General features: G+C 36.2%; 1 long non-coding RNA gene across 1 annotated transcript in view; it reads right to left on the bottom strand.

Annotated features, from left to right (window-relative positions):
* Window positions 1-6,496: 6,496 nt before the first annotated feature.
* Window positions 6,497-12,626, bottom strand: part of LOC139318884 (uncharacterized) — an 8,607-nt gene continuing 2,477 nt past the window's right edge. Inside the window, exons 2-3 of the long non-coding RNA XR_011600540.1 lie at window positions 7,510-7,632; window positions 6,497-6,768 (exon numbers count right to left, since the gene is read on the bottom strand). This is a non-coding gene — a long non-coding RNA (uncharacterized lncRNA). The remainder of the gene's footprint in view (window positions 6,769-7,509; window positions 7,633-12,626) is intronic.

Genomic DNA, 12,626 nt, shown 5'->3' with positions numbered 1-12,626 from the left:
CAGAGCCAGAAAGGTTAGAGACTACTGGGGTAGAGGAATTTTGATTATCTAGCACCAAAACATGTGTTTCACAGCTAAGTCATACAATACAGTTTTCTTCCCAATAGTACAAAAGTGTTTTCCCTTATTCCACATTTGAAGTTGAATACTTTCTTCTGAGTAAATTGGCTTCTTTCAACACTGTAGAGCCCTGCCAATACTCACCCTGTAGTGGAGTACTATTAGTTTCACCCCTTTCCTTTTAATCAAACAAGCAAGGTATCCTTGGCAGGAGCTCCTTCACCTGGTAGTATTGTTTTCAGGGCCATTGGAACTATTAAACCCTTTCATTATGTCAAAGTAGTAATCCCTTGGCACAGAAGCCAAACAAACAAATCAAATAATTATGAATAAATGTACTCTGTGATATTAAAAGTTTTACACAAATAACATATTTCTTTTAAATAAATAACAAACAGGATCATTGTTCCTTCACTAAAACAAAATCATAAACATTCTCAAAAGAAATGACACTAGAATCTTAAAATTCCTTCTTGCTACCGGTAAGTAGTATTGTGTATTCCATATTCTCCGTTTTTTACATGGCACTGTAGCAGTTTGGTCTACTATGGAACTAAGATTTATGAATTGTTACTAACTCAAGTTGCTTTTAATAGATAACAGCTCAGACCTGGCGATTAGAATACGTAGTTACTTAATACCTTTATAGTTTGCTTCCATTCTGGAACTCAAGACAATATTTGTGGGCTTTCTAGAAGGTTACCTCACTCCATTCCTGCCCAATACTTTTCAGATTCAAGCTATGTTGTTATCTCACAAAAAAGTAAGTATGCTCTAATACAATCCAGCTCTTAATTAGCTGTGATCCTAACTGCTCTATTGGTGAAGTTAAACTCTGTTTGTATTAGCATAGTTCAGTCTATGAATGATATTTAATCATTTAGTAAAATACAAAATTCAGTCACTTCAAGTCAAAATTTCTGTAATATATATTAATAACAATAACATAGAAGCCAATCCACAATAAGCAAACATAAACCATAAAAATCATCTACCAAGTGCCCAATTCAATAATATAACCCTCACTTGCTTACAAAATTCTAGCAGTAAAGGTGCAAAACTTAGAGATCTGCTGAACAGATTGGCTAGTAGAAATGATTGAAGGAAAAAGAAATAAAACTAATTTAGAGAAGACCTTGTGTTACAATGCCCCTCTCCTTTTTTCCATCCTTTCAAAATCCTGTGACAAACCCATATGCCTATTTGCTTTTACATTTATTCCAACAGCGCCATCACAGACCCCAACTAATAGACACAGGAAAGTAAGAGTGCCTTCAATGCTCTTTCTCTAATGTAATATGTGCCATCATCTGTCAGTAGCGCCTCTCTGGATTCTATATAGGCCAAACAGGCCAAACTTTGCCCAAGACAATTGGGATAAGCCTAACATCAAGACTCAAAACAAGGACAAAGTAATATCAGAGGTTTTTAATCTCTAATCTCTAATATTTGATTACACAGATTTCAAAGTTACTCTTTTGGAACAAAGAAACTACACCAGGATTATTAGAACAAGAGACTGCCAAAATCACAGATATTGAACTGCATGAGGGTATCTCAGAAGATTGTAATTGCTAATCGAGGATATAGTTCTAATTTGCCTCCCCTGTAATCTGCATAACTGCCTTTTCTTCCCCACTTTGCCTGATCTCTGTTTAAATTGTAACTACTCCATGCATTTGATGAAGCTTCAGTTCACAAAAGTTTAGTCCATTTAATAAAATTCGTTACTCTGAAAAGGTGTTATTATATTCCTCTTATTAATGCATTACAGTAAAATGAGTACACACACCCCAGTAGATTCTATACTGACTTTTAAAAACTTAATATGCAGTTATTATAGCTGTTGCAATATAAACAACCACAAAAACAACTCCTTATTCTGGCAACACTTGTCAGAATATTTCAGAGGTCTCTCTTTTGTAACCCTATCCACCAAAAGAGCTGGCTAACTATATTTTTAGCTCGTCTTAGGCAAAAATACTGTCAGGAGAAACCAATGGAAGAGAAACAATACAATGCCGAACTCTGATATGGTCACCTTCCACAGCTTTTAAAGCAGGTTTTTATCAGCCAGGATACTTGGTTATCTGCCATAAATTATTTTTTTGATAATTTTATGTATTTGTTTCAAAAGTTAAAATCCAAAAAGAAAAGAACCAAAGACAAAAAATGTGTATAAAACAAAATATCAAACATACAAATAAAATGGGTTTATTATTCAACCCCCCCATGGGTTGAATACTGGTAAATATATTTCAACGATATATTTTTTTTGTCTTGCAAATGGGTCCACAATTTATAAATGTATTCATCTAAATTTGCTATATTACTATATAACAAAAATATTACAAATATCAATCAGCCAATTTGACCTACCATTTATTTACTGTAAGCAGCCAGTAATCCCCAAAATGCTAAGCCTTCAAAGCCCTCTGTTAATGATCTATTATTGTATTTAACTCGCAGAAAGTCCACAAATAGCTTCTAATCTCCCATAAACCTACTGCAACCATTATCTCTGATCCGTCTAGGATCAAATACCATCGATTGATACTTAACAGTAAAAATAACTTCTTCCATTGATCGTCTTTACTTTTCTTTAAAATTATAACTGTGATCTTTCCAAACAACTCTATCTCACTCCTCAAAATCATACGTCTCCGTTGAGAATATCTCCGCATCGCTTGTTGTTTAGTAGATTGTCCTACAAATTGGAACTCAGTATCTCTCAACAATTGTTTTTTGGTTGCATATAGTAAGTCTATTCTGCAAACTCCATCCATTTTCCTAAAAAGGTCCAGTTCATTACTCATCCATTCAATCATGTCTGTAATAATTGAATCTTTTGAGTTAATGCCCCCTTCAACTTCCTCTAGCAAGCCTCCAATTCTCAAACACACCTCCTTTTCTTTCAAATCTGTTACCAACAAATTAGTTTCTGGCCCACCTGGTTGTGTGTCCGATTTAACTGATGTTATCTGTGCCTGGATGTCTTCTTTAGGTTGAATTAAGATTGTTATTAATTCATCAAATCTTTTATTTAATTTTTCATTTAGAATTTGTAAATTGAAGTTCAGTGCACTATTTTCTGGAGTACCCTCTGCCATAAATTATTTTTCTAAGACTAAGGAGCAAAGCTTAACAAAAGTAGGCTTACTCCATCAGATTACTGGGAAATTTATGGGTCAATTGGCTAATAACAGTATTTACAACCCAGAAACTCTTAACTTTGCTTTATTTGCAAGGAAAAAAACAAGAAGATGAAAAATTATTTCAACTTTTATCAATTAGAGTCATATCTCCATATAAGAATATCATTATTTATTATATATTCAGCCATTACTGTGATGCAGTTCTACCAAACTTAACGCTTACATGATACAGTAAATGGTTTTCTTTCAGATGAGAAAGGAAGACTATTTATCCTTCCATTTAAGCCTTTGCTCCAGGCATTCTTTTCTCCAAGGTCTATGATAGTTTATTTATATTCAGTGGTAATCATGCTGTAAATCTTTCCTAAAGTTTAGCATCAAATCACAAAGCAAAATAAAGTAGAAAACCTTGATTTATGAAGTTTTATCCACACGAATGCTTATTGCATATTTCATATGCCTTATTAATTTCATTTTTATTCTGATTCTGTAAATAAAGATAGAAAAAATTCATTGAAATTGTATCTCTTTCGTAGATGGGTCATCAATAATTTGCTAAAATGAATGCCTGCAAAGGGCTAGAAACAGGAAGCTATTATATTTGCCTACAGGAAAGAAAGTTTTCCCTTCCTTCCCACTCCTTAAGTTAACTGTGAATAAGGGAAAGGTTTATTTTACATTCACTGATGAGAACAAAAGCTGTACAAGGACTTGATAGAAGAGTCAAATGACAGGAGAGGCACTGCTGAAAATCTACCATGTCTATGAAGATGAGAGACTAATTGCTTTTTGTTTGATAAATTTAATCCTTTCTTACAGGATTAAATGAAACAGGATTTCTCCGAAGACTCAGGGCGGCTTACAATGCACTTATAACAATAGCCTTCATTCTTTTGTATATACCTGCTTATTAGGGCTTTTGGCCCCCCATAAGCGGTGTTTCTATAAAGTCAGTTTATTGCCCCCACAATCCGGGTCCTCAATTATATGTATGTAGTATAAGACTGGTTTGTGAATGAGACAATAGTTGATATATGCAGATAGAAAATCAATTATATAAATTATGTACCTTATTTTAAAGACAATTTTAATTGGTTAATATAAATATTACTTCAAGCCCTGGCCACAGATACAAAATTTTGTAAACGTATTTTTTTGCAGCTTGGTTTTTTAAGAAACAGCAAATTTATAGAAAAATGAAATACATATTTAATAATGTTTACACCTTTACCCAGCTAAGTTTATTCTCTCTGGTATTTTAAAAACAGTCAGTGCCTAGTCAAGAGTACTGTAGAACCACTCTATATAAAAAATCAGCAAAAGAGAAGTTCATAAGAAAATTAGGCAGTAAACCCTTTTTCCTTTGCTGGTGAATATAGCAGCTTCTCCAAGGGCAGAAATACATCTTGCATTTTATTTATGAGCTGATTCTTTTCTTTCCCCTTTATATACAGGATAGAGTACTGATACTCTAAATTAAAATATTTAGATTACAAATATTAAACATTGTGAAATAAGAAAAAATATGTGTACCTTGTTTTATTGCATTTATTCTTCATTTAAAGAAAATCATTGAGTTATTTTACTCTTTTCAAAATTATTAAACATTTTTAATTTTTGAAACCAAATTAAAGATTGAGAATAAAATAGCATTTACTGATTTGTTTTTTCTAACCCTCCCCTTTCCCAGTCCTCCCCTTTTTGGAGTGTGGCTTCTAGAAATTATTATGGGGGGTGGTGCACACCCCCACATGCACAGACATTCCCCCACACAAAGTACAAATACACTGTATAAACACATCCACCACTCAGACTTACTAATGAGGATTCTTATGCTTGGTTTTAACTGGAGTTAAGAAATAGGAGAATTTGTATATTATTCAAGACTTTTCTCCATCTATTCTTCCTTTGGAATGGAGGGTCTTAAATTCAGGATCATTTTTCTTTCAGACATATTCCATAATACCGATACTTGGTAGATAGGAGACAGACACATGAAGAAAAAAATGAAACAGGAAATGAAACAACAAAATGAAACAGAAAACAACAAGAGACAAGAAAGCAGAACATTAGGAAAGTACTGAAATATATGACTCAAGGCTTGAAGAGAGGAACAGCTGTATGTTTCTGGCAGTAAGAGCTGGAAAGAAGTAGGATACTTGGCAGGCAGGAAAGACTATGCCAGGCTTATGAAGGAAGCCAAGCAATGGCTCTCGGGAAGCAGGTTGCAGACTGGCTGAAGAAGCTGAATGCAAAGCATTAAGTTGAGAAACAAATGCTCAGGAGAAACTTTGGAAAAAGCATAGGCATAAGCAGTACTACTGGAAAGTAAGGAACAGCTAAGGAAGGGCATTTTTGTAGTTTGATTATCTATGGAAGTAGCAATATATAAAATTCATGTACTGAAATGACTAAATCATTCAAATTTTTTATCAGTAGTGTTGTAGTATTTATCATAGTAACAGAACCTGCATTTATGTGGTGATATTTGTAGAAGACATTATCTGCCAATGCCATATGGACAACGAATATGATTGCTTTGCTGCTTTGGCAGAAACAGGATGATGGTGTGGGTAGATCTTTGCTCTGAACCAACATGCTCAGTATCATAGAATGACTCAGATTAAAAAAAGAACACAAGCATTCTATCAATGATTTCTTCTTTAGAATCACTCCAGGCATTCATTCACGATGCATAAAAGTTAATTTTGTACTACTGTACTGTAATAAAATAATATTTTACCACTTCTTTAATAAAAGGATGTTGCATGCCGGACTGGGAAAGCAAAACACATAGCTTGAAAGTTATGTTTAAAAGAAAAGGTAAATAAGAATGTGAACATTCATAAAGTAATAGATCCTTGCTTCAAGGATAGGCTACTTATTTATTTATTTTTTTTAAGAAAAGCCGTGTGACAGTTCTTCCAGTTAAATGATCAACAGAAAAGAACAGTAAGCTTTTAATGAGAAATAGAAGCAATAAATACAATTTCACAAAATGGCAAACAGATGCTAATTGCAATTGGATTGCTAGATGAAATGCTAGTTTTAAAGTAACAAAATATTACAGCTTGGGAAGTGGAGGAACAATAATTTTTATTTAGAAAAATATCATTTTGGAAGGCTTTTTTTGCCCATTAAGCGGAGCAAGAAATGCCTATTTATTGAATGAATATCTATTGTCATAATGGTTCTTAAAATCCTATTTAATATGCAATTTGGCCAATACTCAGTTACTGAAATTAGTATGACAATATTTCAGCTGCTATGGCTAGGTGCCTGCTTAGATAATTTGTAAAGGAAATCATGTTCCAATGCAATATTCTGAATCACTTTGACTAGTTAAAAAATAAAGAGACCATCATTCTAATTCTTCTATCATCTGACAATTACAGAGGGAATGTAAGCTATTATTTAAATGCACACATACAATATATGGACAATTTGCAAGACCCAGAAATTTCCCTTTAGTTACCACAAAAGGAACAGATACACTGTCTATTACCACAACTCACTGATAAGACTTTTGGAAGACATGTTTTCATTTTGTTACCTGCAAAACAAATTACATTGTTGTTATAAAAGGTCAACACCTCAATTTCAAGGATAACTGCTTTCATTTATACTGTATAATTTGGAACTGAAGCATTGTTAAAAAATACAAGTAGTCCTCAACTTAGGATCATAATTGAGCCCAAAATTGGTGTTCCTAAGTGATCACATGACTCCAGGACACTGCAACTGTCATAAATATGAGTCAGTTGTCAAGCATCCAAATGTAAATCATGTGGCCATGGGGAGGCTGCAACAGTCATAAGTGTGAAAAATGGTCATGTCACTTTTCAGTGATGATGTAACTTTGAACGGTCAATAAATGAACTGCTGTAAGTCGAGAATTATCTGTAGTCTTTATTTAAACAGAGAAGGGCAAACAGTTCAATGTTTTCTTTGCATATATCCTGTTTCCCCAAAAATAAGACATCCCCTGTTAATAAGCCCAATCGAGCTTTTGAGCGTATGCGCTAAAATAAGCCTCCCCTCGAAAATATTTAAATGCAGAGCTGGAAATCAGGTAAGACGGCAAGAGGAGCCCCATCTTGCTCCATGTGCTACAATATAATAAGACCTCCCCCAAAATAAGGACTAGCGCTTATTTCGGGCTTCAAAAAAATATAAGACAGGGACTTATTTTCGGGAAAACATGGTACAAGGTCTAGATCAGACCTGCACATCTTGTGGAAGAGAAAAGGTCATATTGATACATTAAAAATCATAGCAAGTTGCAAAGCAATACCTGGTGCCCCAATCAGCTGTTTGACAGCACAAGAGTTCGCAGGGGTGAAGCTTGGAGGCACTCAGCAGCTTGTGTTTTGGAAGCAGCAGCAGTGTATTACATTTTTTAAAATGCTGGTTGGACCTGAAAATATATTCCATAGGTATTGTTAGGAAGTAAAAATACCAAGAGATTGTAATCCAATGACTTGATCTGCATAGAGATCATCTACCAGCTTTCCTATTGGCTTTGAAAGAAGCCAGCCAAGGTTACACATAACCATGACTGGGATGTTGCAATGTTGTAATCATGAGCCGAGTGCTTGGCGGCCAGATCATAATCGTATGTCTGCAGGGATGCTGCAATGGCTGAAAATTTAAGGACCAGTCGTAAGCACCCATTGTTTAGCATTGTCACAAGTTTCAACGGTTGCTGAACAAGTGATCATTAAGAGCAGGGGTCCTCAAACTTTTTAAATGGGGCCAATTTGCGGTCCCTCAGACTTAGGGGTCCGGACCAGCTGGACGGGCATGGCTAGGTGGTAGTGTGACTGGGTGGGCATGGCCAATTTAGCAGTCCATTAAACAATGCACACAAATTAAAGTTTAATTTGTTATGCTCCTGGAGGTGTTTTATTTGCTTTTGTTTGCATGTTGCTCTTTTGGTTGACTTTTCTTTTTACTAGATCATTTTTTCAGTTGTTTAGGAGTCTAGTGGTCCACTTCAGGAAACTTCAGTTTTGCAGCAATTCTTCTCAGCCCCAAGGAGCTTACAATCAACAAGTCTGTGTGTGTGTGTCTTGTCTGTCTGTCCGTCTGTGTGTGTCTAGTCTCTTTCATCTGTCTGTCTCTCTGTGTGTCTTGTCTCTTTCCCTCCCTCTTTCTCTCTCTCTGTATGTCTCTTGTGACTGTCTCTATCTCTCTCTGCCTGTTCTTGTCTCTTTTTCCCTCCCTCTGTGTCTTTCTCTCTCTGTCTTGTCTCTTTCTTTCTCTTTCTCTTTTCTCTTTCTCTATCTTTCTGTCTCTCTCTTTCTCTTTCTCTATCTTCTGGAGACTGGGGAGGTAAAAAATGGGGCTCGCGGATGCCCAGGGAGACTTCCGTGCACCCCGTTTTTGGCCTGCAGAGTGCTACTGGAGGCGGGGGAGGCCAAAAACAGGCACATTTTTGGCCTCTAGGGGCATCCACACACCCCATTTTTTACCCCCCCACCTACAGAAGCATTCTGCAGGCCTAAAATAGGCCCATTTTTGGCCTCCCAGGGCATCCGTGCATCCCGTTTTTCACCTCCGCCGCCTCCAGCAGCACTCTGCAGGCCAAATATGTTGAGCTTATCTTCCAGTTCCAGCCTGCAGGGCTTGCGAAGATAAGTTCTGCACTCAGCCAAAAAGTAGGAGCCAGTGGGTGGGCGGGGTAATGTGAGCGGGGCAGCCTCATGGTCCTGCACGGGCAGGATTAATGGCTTCAGCAGGCCATATGCAGTCTGTGGGCCGTAGTTTGAGGACCCCTGATTAAGAAAATATCACCTGTACTGGACACCAACCATTATCAGTTTGCTTTGGTAAACGTGTGCTTTGCATTTCCATAAAATGTTTCAAAACTCAGCTGTTTGACAGCACTAGAGTTCACAGTGGTGAAACTCATAATGGGATAATCGATCCCTCCAAATAGCTGAAGAGCTCACATTTAAATGAAGCCCAATAAAGTTATTCTAAGCAGGTAATTGATTCAGTTATGTTATACAGCTAGGTCATAATTAGGGTGGTTAATGAATCCCATGAAATAATCATAATACTTGAGTTTGCACTGTTTGAAGTGATATTTCCATGGGGAAAAAATAATTGGTTCCAGAGCCAAAGAAATAGCCAAAGAACATTTTTAAAGTTAACCTTTTTATATCTTTTCAACAAAAAACTATGTAACAGTAAACGAGCATAAAGCGTACCTGTATATTAATCTGTATTCTGTGCTAGTTCTTCCAATTGAGCCTATTCTTTTTTTTTAACTTTTCTCTAACTGAACCTTCCTTTTCTCCATTTTGCACAAAAATGTTTAGCATTTAAAACCCCAGCTGTAGTTAGGCATGCACCACCTTCAATTATGCATGCATGCTAAGTTAGCCACACATCTGTAATTTGCGTTAAATTGAATATTTTACTATTTGAACTTGCTCGAATTGTGACCTACCTGTACATATTTTTAAAGTGATGGGATTTAGATTTTAATGATTACTAAAATAGAGCCTTGAAAGGTGAATTTAAAATTCTTAAGTCTATTCCATGCAGGAATACAAATTAAAATATCCCGAAGAGATGTTTCTCTTTGAACTAATTCATGAAATGTGGCTCATTACCACTTCCCTCGGTAATTGATTCAACTATCAAAATATTCTTCCTGCTAGAAATCTCTTCCTAAAATTCAGCTGTAGTTTAGAAAAAATCATTCAATGCCTTGTAGCCCAGGATGGCAGAGAGAAACCTGATTATGGCCAAGGTAACTTTTCAGATGCTTAAAAAGTACCGTATTTTCCGGCGTATAAGACGACTTTTTAACACATGAAAATCTTCTCAAAAGTCGGGGGTCGTCTTATACGCCGGGTGTCGTTCTCCTGTAACCAGGCTCCTGTAACCAAAAGACTCTGACGAGCCTTAAATGGCTCTGGCGATCGAAGCTCTGACGATCCCAGCTTTGCTTGCTAATCAGGCAACTCAGCTGGGATGCCAGAGCCATGTTAAAGGAAAAAACTTTTTTCTTTTTACATGGCTCTGCAAGCTCTGACGATCCCAGCTGAGTTGCCTGCCGATCAGACAACGCAGCTGGGATCGCCAGAGCCATGGATCCAAGCTCTGACGATCCCAGCTGCGTTGCCTGCTAATCAGGCAACTCAGCTGGGATCGCCAGAGCCCAGAGCCCTGTAAAAGAAAAAGTTTTCCCCCTCCAGCTTGCTTACCTTAGCTGCTAATCGCAACGCTTGCCTTGCTTCGCTTGCCTGAATCCATTCCATCAGCAAGCCACTCCCTGCCTGCAATCATGCAGGCAGGAGTTGTGGACTTCAACTCCCAGAATTCCTCAGCCAGCAAAACAAAGCTGGCTGAGGAATTCTGGGAGTTGAAGTCTACAAGTCTTAAAGTTGCCAAGGTTGGAGATCCCTGTTCTATTGGGTAAGTTTTTTTCCCCTTTGGGAGCTTTAAAAAAAATAGTCAATTGGGGTTTTTTTTAGTTCTTCTTTTTTAGACCTAGCCATTTAAAGCTTAGGAAGTTTTAAATTTAGCTTTCATATAAAAATAAAAATAAAATAAAATAAAGTAATATATGTGCAGCTTTCTGAGATTTAGTGTGTTTCTGTAGTGTTTCACTCTAACTACACAAACACACAAAATCTCACAAAGCTGTATGTGGAATTTTGTGTGTGTAAAGTGTGAAAGTTGGTTTTTTGGGCTTTTTGTGGCTGTGTGAGGTTCCTGCTTGTTGCAGGGGCCATTTTGGGTCTAGCACAGCTGCTTTTACATTGTGGGTGAGCCAGTTGTGTTGTGTTGTGTTGTGTTGTGTTGTGTTGTGTTGTGTTGTGTGTGTGTAAAGTGTGAAAGTAGTTTTTTGGGGGGCTTTTTGTGGCTGTGTGAGGTTCCTGCTTGTTTCAGGGGCCATTTTGGGTCTAGCACAGCTGTTTTTACATTGTGGGTGAGCCAGTTGATGTTTTTTAATTTTTATTTGGTGTGCGTTGGAAGAGGGGCAGTCTTATATGGCGAGTATAGTCCAAACCCTATATTTTAACAGGAAAAGTCAGGGGTCGTCTTATACGCCCAGTCGTCTTATACGCCGGAAAATACGGTATGTTGGTATATACTGCTTAGTTTTCTCTACTCAGGGTTAAATATACTCAGCTTCATTTTTTTCTCAGATAATTTTGTTTCCAGTCCTAAATTCTTAATCATATTTGCTTCCCTCTGAATCTATTTGAGGCAACGCCCTCTGAACATATTCCAATTTGCCCAAGTGTAGCACCGAGAGTTAGACACAGTATTCCATATTTAATACATCTCAAACTGAATTGACCTTTTCTGTACTCATCTCATATTCTTGACTATTTAGACTCAGATTGAAAAGAATCCTGGAAATGTATTCAAATACTATCATCAAACTAGATGCTGCTTATGTGTGCCTCTGGATCTGACTTGCATTTGTGGGAGCCATCCTTCCCATGTTTGCATTATCTATAATGGTTCTTAAAAAAATAATATAATCTTATTGTCCTTCTCCCACTGGAACTTAATTTCTGTTTTTATAATACAAGCAATTGCCCTTAGATCACATGAAACCAATAGCCAGATCCACATCCCCAATAATATCCATGATAATCTGATTGCAGTTTAACCAGAACAAAACAAAAAGATTGTTTTCATAGTCCAAATCATACATTTCTCAAATTTAAATATACCCGTAATCTTTTGAAAATGTATTATGTATACATGCATATTACAATAGGCCTGATTGAATATACTCAACCATTAAAATTGTCATGTTAAAGAATTTAACTATTTGTTATTAAAGCAAAACACTCTTATAGTTCCAAATTATTGCTAGAAGAATAAAATTGTTCTAGCCTAGAGAATGCCATAGTTGATAATTCCCGTATTACAATATTAGCAATTGTTTATATTAACTTTAAACAGAATTAAAGTTCTGTATTGTGAGAACATTTCTTTCTTTATAAAAGCTATTTAAAAGATAAATGCAGATTACTTTGCACTACATTCAAAATGTGTATTGGACTATTAAATCATTTATTTTTGAACAGCATATTCTTGTAATAGTGAAAAATCTAAGACATTATCCATTAATATACCATGATTGTGAGTGGTATATAAGTCTAAGTGCAATTGCTACTTCAGAAGAGATAGTATATTGGGCTAAATATAACTTCAGATTCAGACATTTTTAAAGCCATCCAAATCTGCTACTTAGTGATTTGTTGAGAAAGTGTGCAAGATAAGCAGTAAATAGAGCCACCTTGTGGCATCTAGGCAAAATATTGTTTCTGTCAAAACAGATTTTTGCTCTTGTATTGAGTATAAACTGCTCTAACAAAATTTATTATCCTTTTTCGTCTACATTTTTTATGCAAACCTGCTACACCTCACATC

Source organism: Pituophis catenifer, unplaced genomic scaffold (assembly GCF_029215685.1).
Source record: "Pituophis catenifer annectens isolate HBS135680 unplaced genomic scaffold, rPitCat1.0.hap2 SCAF_6, whole genome shotgun sequence".
Lineage (NCBI taxonomy): Eukaryota > Metazoa > Chordata > Lepidosauria > Squamata > Colubridae > Pituophis > Pituophis catenifer.
This window is presented reverse-complemented; position numbering and strand designations above follow the sequence as displayed.